Source organism: Ursus arctos, unplaced genomic scaffold, assembly GCF_023065955.2.
Source record: "Ursus arctos isolate Adak ecotype North America unplaced genomic scaffold, UrsArc2.0 scaffold_9, whole genome shotgun sequence".
In the NCBI taxonomy this organism is placed as follows: Eukaryota; Metazoa; Chordata; class Mammalia; order Carnivora; family Ursidae; genus Ursus; species Ursus arctos.
Genome location: NW_026623111.1, coordinates 68,595,469 through 68,613,980, shown reverse-complemented (window position 1 = coordinate 68,613,980; position 18,512 = coordinate 68,595,469). Strand labels below are relative to the sequence as shown.

The window sequence follows — 18,512 nt, the reverse complement described above, 5'->3', positions numbered from 1 at the left end:
AGCAGTTTGTTTTTGTTTTGATTCATTGGGGTTTCTGTATAGATGATCATAGCATCTATGAACAAAAAGTTTTATTTCTTTCTTCAGTTTCTATCACAATAGATGACTACATCATGTTATGAACTAGGCATGGCAGACACCTGTTTGATCAAAGTCCTCTATGTCCCATTGTTTCTTAGTGGCCCAGCAAATATTTGTTTACCAAACATTTACTCTTTTTCATCTTCCTGCGAATTGCATTCCTTCTCTTTGAAGTCCCAGATCCCTTCCCCATACTTTATGTTACCTGACTGTCTTTGGAATTTCCATGTCTGTGTGGATTCCCCATACATACGAAATTAAATTTGACTTTCTGCTGCCAGTATGATTCTTAGTCCAGCTAGGAGGACCTTTGAAGGGGACGGGAAGTTCTTGATCCTTGACATTTGCATTTCAAAGAAACTGGCAGCCATAGTTATTATATAGGGATCATAAAACCAAGATTCAAAAAACCTTGATAAAACAATATCATAAATATTACACTATGCATTTTGATTCAGAATTTAAATTATAAAATATAGTATAAAGAGCAGTGCTGGTCTAGTATTGGTTCTTATGGAGCAAGCAACAAGCAAACAACAAAGGGAAGGAGGATAGTGCTTCTGCGATTAGAAATTAAAGAAACAAAGAAAACTGGTATTAATTCAGCTTGCATTTTGGACCAAGCACTGGCATAGCATCTTGTAGATGCTACAGAATCTATATTAACAGGAGGGAATGGCCAGAATAAGGGAGGTAATTATCACATTTTCCGCTAAGATGTGTGGATGACATGTGGGCATTGTGCCCAACTAATTGGAGGTGACAAGCATGGTGATGGGTCACATGAAAGGTCTTTGAAAAGTGTTTAATTTGATGAGGAAAAAGGGTAGAGACCATGAAAGATGCCATGTGGAAAAAGAATAAATCATTCTGCCTAGAACCAGAAGTGCAAGATAGTGAGTTCCCTGTTACTGTAAGTATTTAAGCAATGGCAAAATGACCAGTTATCAGGGATAAAAGAAAGTGATCCTGCTTTAGGTGAGCACTGGACTAGATGACCTGTGAGGCCATTCCTTCCAAGAATCCATGCGCCTTTATAGGCTGAGTTAGGAAGAGAATGGCAAAATGTTAATCAAGGGCTTTAGCCTCACAAAACAGAGCACAGCTGGTCTTTGTCTTTAATGAGATCCAGACATTAGTAAGAAAGAAAAGAGATATTTTTCATTAAGATAAACTCCAGCTATTATCTTAGGAAGCCGGAAATTCAGGGTTTTATAGGAGAGACGTGTGCAAATGAAAGCTGGATTAAAAATTTCCAGCGGGATTATTATTCAAACAAAAGAGGCCTTGTGTTTTGATTATGGAATTCAAAAGTAATGGGATATGAGCCTTATAAAAGAGAGGCATCTGCTTGTATATTTTTAAAAACAACTTCCTATAGGGAGATGTCTGCATATTTAAACATGAATAAGAAGAAAAAAGACTCTCTCAAGTGTTCTGCTTAGTTTTGCCTCAGTACATTTCAAAAAAAAAAAAAAGTGAGCGAGGTTGCCATCTAGTGACTGTTTCCTGGTTTTCAACTCTAGAGGTTCTTGGTTCTCAAACCTGGCTGGACATTAGTATCGCCTAGAAGTTTTCCTCAACTATGGATTCCTGACACCCACCTGAGACTGGAATCAGAATCTTTGGAGGTGGCTCTCCAGAGGTTCTGCTTTATTTTAAAGATCTTCAGATGATCACTCTGGACCTAGTCTACCATCAGTGTTTGGAATTGACTGCTCTGGGAGCATATTGTGTATGGGACGAAGTGTTACAGAGGCAAATTTATGTAAAGTGTAGTATTTACCTACTTGCTCTAAAAACTGGGTTTTAGGCATATACAACTTGGTGTTGCATATGGGTATCTCTGATACTAAAATAGGCTTAGCACTGCTAGAATTTATCCTCCTGCTATACCCAAAGATTCAGTCAAAGATGTTTACAGTAACACTGGTTTTAATAATGATTGACTAAAAACTACACACATGTTCATCAATAGGGTTTGGCTAAAAAAAAAAAATGACAGTAAATACAAGCATTGAAATGACCATTTAAAAAGAATGAGGTAGTTCTATATATGCTGATACCTGAGATGTATTATGTGAGAAAAGCAGCTGTATTTTTAGCAGAGAGGTGATTCTGAGTCAGTGGTCTGGAGTCAATCTTAGAAACACTGCATTAGTGAGTAGATACACTAATATTTGTGATATAAGGCCATGGATAGAACCTAAGGATTTGCATTTTTAACATATTCCTCAAGTGATTCTAATACAACCAAAGTTTGAAATCACCAGCATGGGCCTCTTCCCAGTGACCCTCAAACCAGCTTTCTAGGTCTCCTCTAGGTTTGTGGCCAGTCCAGATCTTCCTTGTATTAATCTGGCATTGTGGGAATGCTTTGAGTCTATACTGAAGAGATAGCAGGCCCATGAAAATATGATTTAAAGTCAACTTACAAGACACTCTTCAGAACTTGTTCCCAGTGTGTAGGCGTGGCTTCCCTCACTCACCACCATGTGGAAAGTAATCTGGTGGCTTTAGAGCTATGGCAAGCCATCAGGTCACGTACAAATCAGTCATGCTGACAGGAAATGACTGCAACTTATGTCTCTGTAAAAGAGAACAGAAAGTGCACTAAGGAAACAAAGAATGAACCAAAGAAGCAAAAGTTAAAAGTGCAAAAGGAGCAAAAGGTCACAATGGGCTGATCTGAGATGTTTGCCTCCTTATGTTTCCCAAAAGTTTGGGTTCTAGGAGACTATCCCCTGTTAATAGAATTTTCAGTTAGCAGAATTTATAAGCAATAATCTATGAGTCTGTAGTGTTCTCCTACAGAGTTGGCTTTCATGACCTGTTTAGTGCTGGCGTTCTCTCTTCACAGAGACCCAGATTGTTGAAAGGAATGAGCCCCTTCTAGGGAAGGCCCTTCAATTGGGCAAACATATTTTAGGTGGGAGATTGAGGAATCATTGAAGATAGAGAAATCTGGGCGTGAAAGCCCCCCTCAGACCTCCCTAAGCCTCCCTATATGGAAATGAGTCTCTACTTTGACTCTCCAAGTTATGGTCTTACAGGGATGATGTAGTTTTGAGTAGATGAGATTTTATTATTTCAGTTTACTTGTGCTTGTTCAACTATCACTAAAAGCATGTGAGGGTAAGCCTTAAATCAGTTTGCATGTGTTTCTTTGTCAAAATAATGTTTATAGTTTTTCTAATCATAAAATAAAAATTTGGGGCACCTGGATGGCTCAGTTGGTTAAGTGTCTGACTCTTGATTTCAGCTCAGGTCATGCTCTCGGGGTCATTGGATCGAGCTCTGCGTCTGGCTCTGCGCTCGGCACGGAGTCTGCTTGAGATTCTCTCCCTCTCCCTCTGCCCCTCTCCCTGCTTGCACAGGCACACGCACGCTCTCTCTCTCTCAAATAAATAAAGTCTCTAAAAAAAAAGAAAAAAATTTAATACATAAGTTTACAAAGAATATAGAAAAATGTAAAGGAAAAATCATGGCTGCATCAACACATTTTCCCTCCAGTCCTTTTTGCAGGCATACATTTATATACATTTTAAGAAAAACTGGTATCAGACTTTATATTCTGTTTGGTATCTTGTTCTGTTAACTTAATGTGTGCTTTTACCACAGTATTAAATATTTTAAACCATTAAAATTTTTCATTATATAACTCTACCACAATTTGTTTAATTTACTTATGAAAGATATTTAGTGTTTTCTGAATTTTTCTCCCTTATAATTTTTTTTTTTGTTTTTAAAATTAAATCTGAATGCCACTGGTATTTCACTGTTATTCATAAAATAATGTGTTTTTAAAATACACATTCTTTACCATACTTACGAGTGTACCACTTCCTGGTATTCTTTGTTTACTAATAACTTGAAAATCAGAAATTGGTGTTGAGTATTTGGGAGTGGCATTTTGCGTTTTCCAGTTTCTCAGTCCAAAAATTTAAAGTTGCTTGTGCCCTTTTTCTTTCTTTTAAAACCTCCTATCCAGTCATCAGTGAGTTGTGTCTGCTTCATCACACACACAGAATCTGACCACTTCACACCACCTCCCTCATCTAGATTATTAGAACAGCCTTCAGACTTTACCCTGCTTCTGTCTTTACCAGACTACATTCTGTTGTCCACCACAGTAGCCAGTAGACTTATCTTTTAAGATAAGTCTGGCCATCCACTTTTTGTCCACAATCTCTAACTAGATTTCTATCTCATTCCTTAGTCTACAAGGCTCTGTCTCTTATGCTCCCATTGCTTTGGCTTGCTCTCCTACCACTGCCCATTTGCACATCCACTCAAACTGTGTTTGCTTTCCTTAGTACACCAGGCAGGATATTGCCTCAGGGCCTTATACTTGCTGTTAATTCTGCCTTGTATCTTTTGTACGCCTTTCTCCTTGACTAAATTATAGTCTCGATAAGGGCCAGGAGCATCTCTTCTCTCCTTTTGATCCCCATGAAATTTTGTAAAATGTAGTCATTCAGTAAACATTTTACAACAGAGCTGAATGTTATGTCAGGCAGAATCAGATATATCGTCCTGACTAGCTAGATTGCTAAGAACAGATGAACTCTAGCTGCAAAATCAAGGTAGATATTTATAAGTAGAGAAATCTAGCAGGGTGAGGTTGGAGGGCGTAGCCAGCGTTGAAATAAATGTCTGAGCCTGAAGTGATTTTTTCTTTTTGGGCACAAGGTGGCAGAATAGGCCCATTTCATTCTTTGCATAAAAGGCAGCTTTGTGAAGCTGAAATTTTCTGCCCTGTTTTGGAAATCTATGTTTGTCTAAAAAAAAAAAAAAGCGAAGCAGTGCAACTTGGTGGCTGAAATCTGTGTTTGGACACAGCACAGACCCACGGCCTGACTGCAGGTTGTGCTTCCGGATCTCTGGTCCTGCAGTTTTGGACTCAGCCCTCTATGGCTAGATCCCTTGGCAAGGCCTCAAAGATGTTCAAACACTCCAGTTTCCCTTAAATGGATGAAAATCTGAACACTGTCAGTGTTTTAAATGAATGTGCATGCATACTCAAACTTGGTGAGAGAAAAGAAAATCTAGCCAGAGAATTAAAATGTACAATTTCTCCACTGGATAGCAGACTAAGACTGATGGCCTTTGGAAGCTCCTGCCTGCGATTACCCAAAGAAAACATTTGTTTTCTCTGTCAGTTTATTTTTTTTCTTTACAATGCCAAGTGTTTTTCATGTGATCAGACCATTTACATGTAAAAGTCTGATATAATTTGGTATATAAATAGCGGGTGGATTTCAACTCATTTTTCTGCAATTTAAATTCTGATACAGTTTTCTTCATTTCATTAATTGCCTCAAGCTGTGTGTGTGAGTGTGTGTGTAGGTGTGCACCAAAATTGTCTTTTATCTTTAAAAAAGCAAAGTACTAGAAAAAGTTTATTCTGGAATTCTGATGGTGACTAATTTATTAGGTGATATCTTAACTCTTTTCATTGACACTTATTACTGTTATACCTAGAAAATGGAAAATAAATGAGGGAAAGAAGGTATTCCTTGTTTTCAGGTTCTACTTTCAGTTTCTCTCTTTCTTGTCGTGTGTGTGTGTGTGTGTGTGTGTGTGTGTAGCCGCGTATGTGTGTATATGGATATACACACACACGCCCCGTGTATATGTGTCTACATATACATCCATCCGTATCTGTCATGTCTATTCTGTATTATGTACATCTCTCTATGTGATGTATGGCAGGACAGTGAGTGCTGCAGAGCAAAGAGCCTGGCTGCCTGGATCAAATCCTAGACACTTACTACCAGTTCTGTGGCCCAGTTTCCTCAGCAGTAAAATGGGGATAGTGATGATAATCGTATAATTGGACGGTGTGCAGATTAAAGGTTGTAACAGAGCACGGCACATGTTAGCTGTTATAATTTGGGTGTACGTGGAGAATCTGATTTTTTTCCATAGCTTATATTGCAACTTTCATTTAGCAAAAAAAGTACGTTCTATCAACCTAATGTACAGTTTAGATTTTTTGAAGGCACCATGATGTTGTATTGACAATGTTTATCATTTGTGTTACATAGATTATTCCACTCAGTAATCTAGGTGCTGTCCTGAATGTACCAGTCATGATTTCTGCTGTTTGGAAACTTGTATCTTGGAGAGACAAGAGAAGGATAGGCACTTTTCTCTACCTTCTACCTCTTTCTTCTTCTCTTGACCCTTCTCATTTAGAAGAATGTAAGAAATAGAGAGGTATACAAACTAGTAATTCAATTCAGCGATTAAAAAAAACAGTTGCTTAACACATCGAGAATTATTTTATTCACAGAACAAGCATTCTGGGGGCAGGGGGTTGATGGAGCTGGTTTAGTGGTACCCTCTGTGATTATTTTGTCTTTTTGTGTTAGAAAACCTACATTTCTCCTGTGTGTCTCTTTTACTCTCACACTTCTGCCGCACTCACAATACCTCTGACACAAGATATGTGGGTTTTCCCCTCACACTAAGCACTTTTGTGACACCAGCTGCGTGACCTACAATTTATCTCAATTTTGACACTATCTACCCAGAGATAGCATCAGATCCCACGGGTTAAGGCCTCAGTCCCATAAGACTGTCCCTCGCCCCAATTCGGATGCCAATTGTATGTCCAGGTTGTCACCTATGATTCTGACCTATTGGCTGGAAAACAGAGTTTCCCACACACCCCTCCTTGGGTTCGGTTAATTTGCTAGAGCAGCTCACAGCATTCAAGAAAACAGTTTACTTCCTGTTTGCCAGCTTATTGTAAAAGGATATGATAAAGGATACTGATGAACATCCGGATGGACGAGATGTGAAGGGTAAGGTGTGTGGGAAGAGGTGCAGAGCTTCCATGCCCTCTCCAGGTAGCACATCTCTGTCACCTCCACGTGTTTGCCAACCTGAGAGCTCTCTGAACACCATACTTTTGAGGTGTTTGTGGAGGCTTCCTCACATACGCATAACTATTAACTCCACTTCCAGCCCCTCCTCCCTCTCTGGAGAATGGGGGGATAGGACTAAAAATTTCGAGTTTTTAATCTGGCCTCTGACCAGCTCCCAGATTAGGAGCCCGCCAAGAGTCACCTCATTAGAACAAAAGACCCAGGAAATTCCAAGGGATTTAGGAGCTCTGCATCAGGAACCAGGGTCAAAGATCAAACTTTAGGACAAAAGATGATCCTAGTGCTCTTATCACTTAGGAAATTCTAAGGGTTTTCAGAGTTCATGCCAGGAACCAGGGGCAGAGACCAATATGTATATTTTCCGTTATCTTACACTTTTTCTTCATGGTCACAAAATGGCTGCTGCACCCCCATGTTAAGCATCATGTTAATGTCAAGCAAAGAAGAAAGGAGGGTAAGAAAGGAGGAAGCATGACACTAGCTGTAAAAGCTTTTCTTATCAGGAAGAGCAAAAGCCTTCCAGAATTTCACTCCCCTCCCTTGCCAGGCAGCTTGGGTCTAATTTCCAGAAGAGTGTCATAAGGCCACTAGCTGGAAAAACATCTATATGAAAGATTGGGGAAAAGAAATAAACTGGAAGTGATTTGGGATTAGCCAATGAATACTATCTGCCAAAGTAAGTTTTGGTCTTGTCTTTGCCAAAACTTGTGCTTCTCCTTCTCAAATTATCCCTGTTCCTCCCATTCCATTCTTCCCTATTCACCCCATTCCCTTCTTTGTCTGGAAAAAAAAGATAACATGGAAATTTGTTTCAGGAAATGAAGCTTGCCTTATAAGAAGTTATAAATGTGCAACACAGAAAAGTTGTGTAGAAAGCTAGGAAGCAGGATATCTCCATTAGAGCACAGGGAGGTCGGAAGAAGAAGGAAATGCGGGTTTAGGCACAGCGGGATGAGGGAATGCAGTTAAGCTTTATTCAACAGATTAACTTCATAACACTGCCTTTGCCAGAAACAGAACTAATCTTATTGTCCCTGAAATAAAGCACCACGGACAACAGACTTTCTAATAGATTATTTAATTACAGATGATCATATGAGAGATATTGTTGCTTTTCATATCTATAAAGCAAACAACAAAGGAAGGCTTTTGTGACATTTACAAACTAGTTTTAAATGACATCTATTCAAACATTACCTATTTCACGTATCCTTAATAAATTTTTCTTTTTGAAAAAAATTACTCAAAAAAATCGGATTCTCCACATACACCCATACCTTTGAATAGAATCTCATACTGTGACCACTACAATGGCAACAAAACTCCCCAGGAGGCCAGGTTTCTTGGCTTGCTCAATTCTCTGCTCTGCCCTTTCTCATCTGGTCTGCTCTCAGGTGGCTCTCTTTTACTGTCAGGTTACAGATGACTAGATATTTGAACCTTTATCCTGCTGGGAATTTCTAGTGGGCTAGTCACCATCACTCTCACTGGAACTGCCGCTGTCAGATGATTCACTACTGTCATGCTTTCTAGGGGGGCTAAACCTTCTCCTGGAATGGGGTTTTCTGTAACCCCAGGAGCCTTTCCTTTGTGGCACACCCTTATTCCGTGTAGAATTTTGTCTGTGGGGTATATAATGATTTTTTCTGCTCTGTGTTATTATAGTCTCCTCATTATTGAGGCCATTATGGGAATCTATTTCATTTTTAATTTCATTATCAAGATCATAAGAAGGAGCGAGCTGGCCCCGACTTTTGCCCTTACTAGGAAATCTCTGTTTTTCTGATGAGATTACTTGATTCCTATTCGAATGCTCCATATCTTTTCTGCTACTACCTTTGCCATTTTTTGGAATTTCATTATAATTAATACTTTCAGCGACATCACTACTGCCTTCTTTCTTTTTCTCTTTTGAGGGTGGACGAGGGTAATGAAACTCTACTTTCCCTTGGTGAGCATTTTGGCTGTTGGTATCTACTCTTTTTCCTTCTTTTCCAGGGAGTTCCTTGAAGTTGGTGCTACCTATGATATCGTTGCTGCCCTCCACTAGACTTACATCAGCACTGCTTGCCTCTTTTCTTGTTTCACCCCTCGTTCGAATGGTACTTCTGCCACCTTCTTCTCTTTCTGGGATCTCATTATAACCTGGCCCTCTTGCATCAGGACTGATAGTATCAGCTTCACTTGGGCCAGAAAACTCTGTTTGAATATCTGCACCTTTTAGGTCAGGACCAATAGGTTCTCCTTTACCAGAAATGTCCTTAAAAGGTTGACCATCTCCACTGAAAGGAGAGATATCATTGTCGCCCCTTTCTGGAAGATCTGGGTAACCACTGCCTTCAAAATCACTGGGGATTTTTTTGACTTTTGGGAGCTGTTTTGGATAGCCAATGCTATGTTGGGTATGGTAGGTGCTTTTGCTTTTAACTGGAATATTCTGGGCTTGGGGATCTCTTTGATAATTCTTCTTATCTTTTGAGGGGACTTTAACATAGTTCACACTTGCTGGAATTTTGCTTAGAACATTCCTGGGTTTGTTCTCTTTGTTTTCTTCTGCCAAGAGTTCAGTCACAGTCCTTGGCTCCATTATGTATTGCATATTATTTCTGATGAGAGCTGTACCATATTCTTCTTGGTCACGTAGTTTGTTGATAGCATTGTCTCCATCCTCAGCCCCATTATTCCCAGTGGATTCAGGATAAATGGACATCTTTAGGTCACTGTGAGCATTTCCTTTGTTATTAATACTATCAGCTTCATTTGTTGTCTGTCTGTTTTCAAAAAGAGTTTGGGTTTTGCTACTTTGCTTATTTTCATTGGCTCCAGGAATGGACAAGTTTTTCTCTCTTTCCTGGGCAATGTTTTCTTTAGGTGCTGGCTCTTGATTTCTTCTCTTACCAGAATTTTGAAGAGCAATATTGTCGTTGTTTTTTTCTTCCTGCTAAAGTGTAATTTTCAACATAAAGTATTATTTTATGTTAAATTTTTAAAAAATTAATAATTCCTAAGCAATTTAGAAAGAATTACCCACCAGACACTTAAGAGAAAGACTATTAACTCAATAGAGGTTTGTTGGTAGAGATAATTTTGGAATGGTCAAAACAAGTTTCATGGATAAAGAATGAGCAAGGTTTAAAGGATGGGTAGGATCCAGATATGTGATAGAAAAGTAGTGAGAATATTTTAAGAATAAGTATCATACTCAAATGTCTGGAAACAGAAAACATTTGAAAGATAATATGAATAAAACTCTGTGGTTTGAATAGAGAAATCCTAACGAAGCGAATAAGAAATAAATTTGGAAATGTAGATTAGCCTGATTTTGAAGGAGGATCTGATTTTAAGGAGCATGTGATTCAAGAGTGGTCCTCCCTAAACATAGAGACATAATTGCTAAAATAAATTGAAATCATGGTTAAAATCTCAATGAGAATATTATTTGTTCTTGAGCCAAAGACAAATATTTGGACTAAAAGTGGAAAGTTCATTATTAAAATTTTTGTGAGTATTGCACCAAACAATAAGATGTTTAAATGCAAATTGATAATAGTAATATTTTTAGCAAAAAAAAAAATGCTGTCCTCATCTTGTGACTAGTAAGTCATTACAAGTGAAATGCAGTTCATATTTAAAAAAAATAATTATTCTCTTTCTCTCTCCCTTTCTGTGTGTGTGTGTGTGTGTGTGTGTGTGTGTGTGTGTGTGTTCTTGCCCTGTCTTCAGAGGTATTCATCTGCCTAGAGGAAAATTTTCTCTTTCTTTTCATTTTTTCTTTTTTCCCCCTGTTTTCAGAAAATAGACAAATAGATGAATCTAGGTAATACTCAGCTTCTGACATTCAAACAAAGGATTTGCAGCAAGTGTTGCAAACCCAGCTATTGTCAAAAAAAAGATCCACTGATTTTCTTTTCTTCCCTGTTTGTCACGTAATAAACCAAATTTGATAGTTTAGATCAATAGTTCTCAAATTTAGCATTTATCAGAACCCTGTGGAAGGCTTGATCAAACAAAAATTGTTGGAACCAATGGTCCGAGTTTCTGATCCAGCAGATCTGGGGTGGGGCTCTAGCATTTGCATTTAATAACATTGCCCAGCTGATGTTGATAGCTGCTGGTCTGTAGACTATATTTGAGAACTACAGTTCTAGATCATAAAGTTTAAGTAATGGAGATCTAGACAAGGAAAATCCCCGAGTGATAATGGCATGAAATAGAGAACGTGAAGAAGGAAAGTAAAGTGTTTATACATGTATCTCAATTTGTCCTTTTTGGGGGGAGTCTGTACAGATGGTGCTTCATAGGCTGTACTTTACCAACTTGAGGTGCAGCCAAGCTTCAGTAAGCTTGGCAGAACAACGTAGTCAAAAAGAGAAAGGGGCTGACAGCAACTTGGCCCATGCCGCTCCCAATATTTCTGTGGTATAGGCTAGGTATGTAAGTGTCTGAGAGTCTGGTCAGGAACTTTCCAGAGGGTATCACTGTGGAGGAGGCGAGGTGGCTCTAAAAGGAGCCACAGAGATGGGACATATACACTATGGACAAATGTGATTCATACTCAAACACAGAGGTATCTAAATTGTCTGTGAGAGCCAAGAGAGGCTGAAGCACCACTGGGCCCCAGCCAAGACTGTGCTGTGCTGATCCTAGGCTATGGTAGTCGGAGACTTCATCTTAGGATACAAGCAGGGTGGCTAGCACCCAAGTGGTCCAGCAACATTGCCCACGCATGTCTGAGGACTCCACATCTTCCCCTTCACTGTGGTGGAAGCCATGTTTGTACGTATGGTATATTGTATGTAGTGGATGGTATAAGCCATACCCTATTGCCTCATATGCCTGTATGCCATCTTAGAGAGAGAGGAGAGAGAGGATCTGAGTGCTTTTACCCAAAAGAGACTAAAGGACGTACTTAAAGAACTATTACAATGATTTGATAACCTTATGTTTAAACAGGCTGAATTTAAATTAATTTCTGCACACTCCCTCCTCCCTCCCATTAACCTGTGGGTAGGAGCTCTTGAGCAACAGAACAATTATAAACAGAATAAATAACATATTTTCTCTCCACCGCCACATTGTAGGGTGAGATATAATTGACAACACCATGACATCGGCCTTTGAACTAGTGAGTAATATGAAATAAAAATAAGAGGTATTAAATGAGGGGCGGGGACATGTAGGAAACTGGGCTGGGTGCCACATGTACTAAGCTATCCTGATGACCCACGGAATGGCAGAGACAGTAGTCCCGCAGGGGCAAAGAAGAGGGTGTGGAGCGGTGGGGCAGGGACCTCATATCCATTTGGGTTCTCACAGACATACAGAGTGCTGGAGAGCTGTAGAACCTGAGACTCGAGGGTAAAGAATTTGGTTTTATTTTGCAATGAATGAAGAGCTAGTGAAGGTTTATGAGCAAGGGATTAACAAAAATAAAAATCAACAGTTTAGGAAGAGCAGCAATAAGAAAAACCAGGAGGATGTTGCAGTGTTCAAGACTGAGATGTAATTGCTTGGATTTGGATTATGCCAGAGAAAATATTACAAAGAAAAAGCCCTTCTATTGGTGCCCAAATAGAAGATGAGTTAATAACTAAAATGGACTGGAATATTGATCTACAAAAATGAAGACAAGAGAAATAGAGAATGACTTTAATATTGGACATACTGATGCTGTGAGGATTTAGCCCCTGAGCTCAAAAAGCAATACCCAGTTAGAAACAGGGTCAGGTATCACAGCCTCACGGGGTCACCAAGGACAACTCCTTCCCAGTCATGACCTATGGTCAGCTGTTCCCTCCTTGAACACTTTCCGGGCAAGTTGCTTGTTACGTTTTATGTGAGATCTTTTCATTTATATTCTAATTTTCATTATGTTCTATTTTTTCAAGTTTTTTTTTTTTAACCTGCACCTAGTAACTGATGCAACAATTATTAAGGTTATTTCCTCTTTCATTTGCAGGCTTTCTAATATCTGGAAAAGTAAGATTTCCTCTAAACTCCCTGGATGCTTTCTGTTCTCCAAGTTGACACTTGCAGTGCTTTTTTATTAGGTCACTGTGTTTGAGGGTGTCATCTGACTACGGATCTCCTTTAGGCCCATGGGGTCCCAAATGGCCCCAGACTCTGTTGTGGCCTTGGCAGCCCTGAACACACAGCAACTAGTAGCTTCCTTGCCCTGGCCACAATCCTATTTTTACTAATACAGCTTAATTTTGTCCTGTCTTTTTGGACTACCACTTCAGTCTGTTGACTCCTATTGAGCATGTGGACATTTTCTTGGATGTATTAATTAAATATGTGCAAATGCATGAGAGTTCCCAGATGCAGGGAAAAAAGTGTAGTCAGCTGGAAGCCTGCACTCACAGGGCAAGTGTGTCGGGAAGGTAAAGGAGATGGAAAGCCCACATTCAGGGAAGCCAGGATAGTGGAGAACCACATTTAGCGGAACAGCAGGCAGGAGGTGCCAGATGATCTTTCTTGATCCCTCAGCCAAGTGCTCATTGAAAGTAGATGTACTACGGAAAGAGCACAGGTATTAGAGTCAGTTGCCCAACTCTGCTGTTTATGAGCTGTGTGATCTTAGAAACCTTATTGTACTTCTTTGAGGCTCAGTGTTCTTAATCGTAAAATAAAAATGATAGCTACATTTCAGGATTGTTGGAAGAATTAAATGGTTTTATGAAATGTTGTAATATGTGTAAAGTGTCTAGAACAATGTCCATGTGTAAGATGAATTGTATATAAATGATGGTAACTATCATTTCATACAGAACCATATATAGCCCTTTATCAAATGGTTCTTTGCCTTCCTACCTATTCTGAGTGTAGGAGTGATAGTCATTTGATTATTGGATGCACAGCTATTTCCCCAGGCTCTGTCCCTCTCTAACTGTTGTGGTGGCAGATGGAGATGGACTAATTCTGGACCCTTCTATCCATGTACTACCTGAATGTCACCCTTCGGGAAGATTCTGTGAGCTTGTGGTCCCTGAGACTGTGCTATCCGAAATGTATTTTGCTTGGATTTCCGTTTTCTCTCTTTCTTTTGTCTGCAAATAAGAATAACATTTTCCTTGGAGGACTGCTTGCTTTGATACATGTATCTTGCTGTTGGAAGCAGTGGGGAAATTGTTCAATCAGCTCATACTTGCATCTCAAGGTTAAAAATAGCTTATGGAAATGCCTTCTACTCTTAGAAAACTGACTAATATACAGCATGCAAAAGTTAGAACTTGCAGTGTCTTTAAGATATAATTTGAAATTATTTATTTACGGGAGTTATGATATTCCCTGATCTTTTATATCGGCAGGAATATTCTGAAAATAGGTAGGATTTTTCTGTGGGGGAAAAATATATAACAGAAACAAACTTTACAGTGAATTATTTCTGAATAAAAAGTATTTTGAACATTTGACTTATTTTAAGTCATTGAGTCTTGGAAAGTTTTACATGAACATTTATATTTTCCTTTGATATCAAATTCATTTGCTCGTTGTGAATATAGCCTTTTGAGTTAAACAGATGCGTTAGCAAATCAGTAACTTGTGATAATCCCTTTTAATTTTGTTTCTCTCCCTATTCTGCAGTGGGAAATTTTGTTTTCTTTCTGGTGCTTCAACTGCTTTAAAAACAGTAGCATGTATACTAATGAATTGCATGCATTTCATTAAAGACTGAATAGAGTTCTTTTATAGATGAAAACATGAAACAACTTTTAAACTGTGGAATGTGATGGTCAGTCATTTTTGTATTTGTTATTTTAAATGATTTCTGGTTGCATCGCTGCCTGCATGGTGGTCCTTGTATCAGTTGGCGGGTCTGACTTCCTGTGCTCTGCCTTTCTGTCTCCATGCCCTAGTTCGTATTATTCTTTTTGTGGAGAAGGGCCTCTCTCATCCACTTGTTTGCTCAAAGTTCTCTCATCCACTTGTTTGCTCAAAGTTCTCTCATCCACTTGTTTGCTCAAACCATACTCATCCTCCAAGGCCCAGCTCAATTATTTCCATTACTAAGTAGCTTTCTGTAAACACCAGACTAAGAACTAATCTTTTTCTACTCTAAGCCCCTAAAATCATATTTTTTGGGTACTACTCCCACAGCACTTTGCACATTCTGTCTTGAGTTTTATAATGACTTTTATAAGTGAATTTTTTTTTCTTTTTCTAACTCTAAGTTCCTGGAGAGAAAGAATTTTCTCAATTATTTTATCTCACATAGTATCTTGCACAATACAAAAAGCTCAGCATATATTTATTACGACAAATACATTTTAACTTACTCGAGGTGACAAATTAGCTTAACAGGCGGTTAGTCTTAGAGATGCCATTTAAAGAATAATGAGCAGAACAAAATAACATTCTGAAGAGAAGCTACCACTTTCATGGGAAATGAAGCCAGATTTGGAAAAAGTAAATAGTCCTTTTGCTGATGGCATTTTAAGCTGTTTCCAGCTCTTTGGCCAATGAATCTGCAAAAAGGGGCTGAATGAAAAGAATTATTGTCCTATTCCAGGGACAAGGCCTTTATTCTTTCTCTTCCAGGCATTCTGACCAAGATGGAGTCAGCAGGGGAATGAACTTAAGGAAAAATGACTTTTCCTATTAGCCTTCTAATCCTTACCATTAGAACATATGATAGAATATGTTAGCCTTCTAATCCTTACCATTAGAACATATGATAGAATATGTTAGCCTTCTAATCCTTACCATTAGAACATATGATAGAATATGTTAGCCTTCTAATCCTTACCATTAGAACATATGATAGAATATGTTAGCCTTCTAATCCTTACCATTAGAACATATGATAGAATATGTTCAGAAACCATCCTTATAAAAGATCAAACATTACTCAGAAGCAATAAGAAGAAGGCATAGGCATCAGGGGTCTACCAGGATCACACCTGCTGGGACAGGTCCTGACGTGGGGCAGGATTTGGGCCAGGCTTCAGAGTTCTATAGCAGAGATGTTTAAGGAGCCAGGGACTATGGGAAAAGGACAAAGGTACCCACCACAGACAGAAATCCAGAGTAATCAAAAGTAAAGTTGTCTCCTCTACAGTTTCCCCTACGGTTAGTCCAGAGTTTGGCTCATAATAAGGATCTTCACCCAGAGATTCAGCTTACCTTTAAGTCAGTTTGATTTTTCCTCCCAGATGATGTGTAAACATACTTAAAAATATAATACCCATGTTTCTCATGGTGGCCTTTGTACGTTATCTACAAAAACATAACATTGTATTAAGATGTGTTTATATCTTATTACGTTGTCTGGCTGTCTTTTTGATTGTACGATATAGTCTTCACCTTAAGCGAAGTCAAATTCTGCCTCTGACAAATGGTAGTGCTTCTTATTACCACAGGAGAGCGCCTGTCAGCCAGCTCCCAAAGATAAACCTTGTCCCTTTCTTTTCTACATGTCTGTAAATCTGTTCTCTCTCCCACGGTGTAATTAATTTTATTACCAAATTTCAATGGAAATGGAGCATGTGGAAATATTTTCAGATGGGAGGAGCCATAAGGATTAGGAGAAATTCAGGTTCTACAGTATTTGTGTCTGACGTCAAATTGGAAAGACTCACAGCATGAACATTCAGACTCTAACGTTTGCAGTTTTTGCCTTTATAATTTTCAGCTGAGATAAAGAACAGAAGATTGTTAGGTTCTAAAACAGAATTTTCTGAGACTGCCAGGAGAAACCATGGTAGGCTGCAATTTGGTGACATGAAAAGCTGAGGATACTTGGTTAACTTTCTGCATGCATATGGAGAACTAACTCCATGTAAACAGAATTCCACATTAAGATTTGTTAACTCCTTTCCCTTTGTCTCCTCCCTCATTTGTTGTTTTGTTCTCATGTTCATGTGTGGGAAAATAGTTGGTTAATAATACACCAGGATTTTTACTCACTTCTCCCTCTGAAGAAAGAAATCACAGCGAAGAGGAACAAATCCTCATTCAGAACATTTCTCTTTTCTATCAAACATTGTCTGAAGTGCCAAAATTATGTTGTGTAATTTTGCATTTCCATTCTAAGTGCACAGGACTATCTTGACAATTAAAAATTTCCTCTCATGAGTTTTTCTTTTCTTTACAGAGTTGAAATAGATTTATTTGAGAAGAATAATTCTGTTTACCCTCTGTTCTTCCGCACAGTCTTCCTTAGTTTTCTCAGTCTGTGGCTGAAATGTCTGGAAGGAAACAAGAAACAAAACTTCACCAAACATTCATTCTTTTGTCCATTTCTGCCAATAATAAATGTCTCATTTGTTTTTCTCTTACTGGGTTGTATTATTCAATGTGGAAAATCACCCCAACCAAAGAAGATGGATACATTACATTACTATTTGTTTTAGTCTTACAAAAGAGGGTGCCAGCATTCCTCCACCAGAGGGAGACAATGCCATCTCCATTAGAACCATACTCAAGCACAGGAGAATTGCCAAGTTGGGGAGGGGTGTGACTCCAAATGTGGAAGCTTGGATGTTGCTGATATCTACTGAAAAATAAGTTTTCACTGTCACACTGAGAGTTGTTTAGTATCAGTGACCCAAAATCAGAGTCCTGTGATGTGGATTATACATGTGCACGGATTGCGTAATATATGAGCAAGGAGCTGACGCGGCTGGTGGTCCAGCAAACGTAAAACCACAGCCCTGTACATAAGGGGTAGGAACCACTTCCAGGGATGGGATTTCATTGTTGCCGGTCACCTGAGCAGAGATTTCTGTCAGGGAAAGGAAAATGGAGTGGCCTGTGGATCGGGACACATACTTTCTCGTGATCTGACATAGACTTGTCCAAAGATCTTGAGAGTACCTGGGGTGAGAGGTAGCTATTGAGGTGGAGAAAGTCCAGAAACTAGGAAGTAATAGATCCAGGCAGCATGTTCCAGGCTTTTGGGCTAAAATTTAGGTGTCACGGGAGAGCATGCAGAAGAGGACCTGAGAATTTTGAAGCAAGCTTGCTATAGACAAACAGACATTACAATTCTTTTATTTCCAGTATTTTAATTTTCTTATTGATTTTTGAAACTCCTAGGTTATCTCAGATTTGGGGAAAGGAACCAGTGGGTGGGACTGGTGTGTGTTTAAATGCATGTGCTACGTATTGCATGGTGCACTGGGTGTTATACGCAACTAATGAATCATCGGACTTTATATGGGAAACCGGGGATGTGCTGTATGGTGACTAACATAATATAATAGAAATCATTTAAAAAAAAAATGCATGTGCTAAAGTGGAACCAGGCATCATGGTGGTATCAGTTGTAGAGAGAGAACCCCTCAAGGGAAAGATGAAATAAAAAGGTCTTATCAGCCTAGAGAGTATTCTTCCTGAATAAACCTTAACATTCTATATTTTTCTGCAATAAGATATAGGCAATTATGCTTTCAGATATTGTACTTCTGCTCTCTCAGGAATGACCGCTACAATCAACATTTCCCGAACAACTTTGCCATCTGGCTTCAGTCTGGGTTTGGTTGATGGGAGGCCCACCCAGAGATTGGAGCATAGAAGGAGAGAGCGGCCAAG

General features: G+C 39.0%; 1 long non-coding RNA gene across 6 annotated transcripts in view; it reads left to right on the top strand.

The window, feature by feature from the left end:
• LOC123001631 (uncharacterized) overlaps nucleotides 1-18,512 on the top strand; it is a 106,786-nt gene that overhangs the window by 57,055 nt on the left and 31,219 nt on the right. For 2 of the 6 annotated variants that reach the window (XR_008958500.1, XR_008958499.1), the window contains 2 exons: nucleotides 16,855-16,971; nucleotides 18,398-18,512. This is a non-coding gene — a long non-coding RNA (uncharacterized LOC123001631). The other 4 variants (XR_008958495.1, XR_008958496.1, XR_008958498.1 and 1 more) reach the window with 3 other exon arrangements.